The 1,854-nt window shown below is 58.1% G+C and overlaps 2 non-coding genes across 2 annotated transcripts; both read right to left on the bottom strand.

Annotated features, from left to right (window-relative positions):
• Nucleotides 1–289: 289 nt before the first annotated feature.
• TRNAK-CUU lies at nucleotides 290–362 on the bottom strand. The gene has a single exon. It is a non-coding gene; the product is annotated as a tRNA-Lys (tRNA).
• Nucleotides 363–453: 91 nt separating this feature from the next.
• TRNAK-CUU lies at nucleotides 454–526 on the bottom strand. The gene has a single exon. It is a non-coding gene; the product is annotated as a tRNA-Lys (tRNA).
• Nucleotides 527–1,854: the final 1,328 nt, after the last annotated feature.

Genomic DNA, 1,854 nt, shown 5'->3' on the forward strand with positions numbered 1-1,854 from the left:
TCCACGGCCTCTGCCGCCTCTGAGCCTCTGCCTGTCAGACTGCTCCCCGCGGATCGTTTTGTGCACCTTCAGACGCCACCTTTCCCAAACATGTCTGCACCTTCTTTCGCTTCCAAGAAGCTTAACTATATAGACAAAATGCCCTCCTTGACCAAGTGAAAAACCAGAGAAAGGCATTCCCAGAGGCAGGGACCGTAGCCGCCCCCCAGAGTGGGGCTCTAAACTTTCTCATTGGACAGCGGCGAAAGACGTCTTCTTTCAAAAGCATAGGAAATAGATTAAAAGAGCTCGCCCAACGTGGGGCTCGAACCCACGACCCTGAGATTAAGAGTCTCATGCTCTACCGACTGAGCTAGCCGGGCACCCGCGAGGGACTATTGCAAGGTACTATGACACGAAATCAATTAGGTAAAGCGTTGGAAGCAAATTAAAAGAATTTGTCCTAAAAGAATGCGCCCAACGTGGGGCTCGAACCCACGACCCTGAGATTAAGAGTCTCATGCTCTACCGACTGAGCTAGCCGGGCACTTCCGGGTGATGGCTTGTAAAAGTTCAGGTTAATTTCATTCCAGCGACCAAGTGTCTAATGTAGCAATCTGAAAGAAATCTCGGGTCCTGAATTGTGTGGATCCAACAGAAACTCAGGGCCGAGGAACCCGAAGCTTCGAGAGAGTGACGGGGGGCTGCGCAGGAAGGAATCACGGGTCCTGAAACCTCAATGTTTCTGCAAATTCCCTTTGGCCCGAGTCACTTAGAGAATCCGGCTCCTGAGGCTGAGAAGCGCCGACCAGCCGCAGGGGTCGGGGCGGCGCGGGGACGGGTGCTCGGGACCTTGGGGCTGCCGCCCCTCTGCCTTCTCCCCTAACCTTGACCACCGGGAGGCCGAGTGGGGGGCTTCGCGCATCACTGGGAAATAGGTCCAATTCGCTGCTCATCTAGGCCACGAGTTTGGTTTTAAATACTAAAATCGTGTGTGTCCTGAGTAAAAGACCACACTCCTTACGTGCATAGCTCTCCCTCCCCGAGATCACGCGGACGGGGTGGGGGGCCGTAAGGAGGTTTCACTCCTCTCCAAACCCTGCAAGGGGAGTTGAGCTCCCGATTTCCCGGCGAAGGGAGCCTCCCTCTGCGCCTGCGTCACAGCCCAGCGCTCTGCACCCGGCCTGAGGCTACTCGCCAGGCTGGTGGGGTTCACCTGGTGGAGGTGGGGGTGGGGTTCACCTAGTGGCGGGTAGGGGGGGACAGCGGAGTGAGTTGAGTGGGAGACAATCATTCACCGTCGTAGGCTGCAGTTCTGCGACACCGCCTCGAGCAGATTATAAACTCACTCGTTGAACTTTTAAAAGGCTGAGGAAGTTCAGACGCCGAGGCCAACTACGATGACCGGCCTGACTCGGATTCCAGCAGAGGTCGCTGCAGCCGCAGCGCCGAGCGCCATCCACCGCTCAGCCCTGCCCCCTGCGGAGCAGCCCCGCGTCTTTTGAGATCGGAACCCACCTCTGCTGCTTGTTCTATTTGCCTCGCTCCGGTGACGCGCCTCAGTCAGAATCCCAAGCAAATCCTTCCACTCCGTAACCTCCAAGCCGTCCATCTGAATGTGGTGTTGAGCCCCCGAACCCCGCGCTGTCGGCACCGGCATCACCCCCTCTGCTGGGCGGCGCGCCCCGGTCCCGACTTGAGCTCTGAGTGGCGTTCCCAGTCGCCCCTCCTCGGGTCACTGCTCTTTCCCCAAAGGTGCGAGGGCGGCCCGAAGGATTTCCCCATTTGCATCTCCAGCTTAGAAACTGGAATCGAGGTTGCTGTCCCGAATGGTGGGACCGCAGAGAAGCGAGCTGGTGACGGCGGGGGGCGGGG

The sequence above is a fragment of the Myotis davidii genome, unplaced genomic scaffold, assembly GCF_000327345.1.
Source record: "Myotis davidii unplaced genomic scaffold, ASM32734v1 scaffold401, whole genome shotgun sequence".
Classification (NCBI taxonomy): Eukaryota; Metazoa; Chordata; class Mammalia; order Chiroptera; family Vespertilionidae; genus Myotis; species Myotis davidii.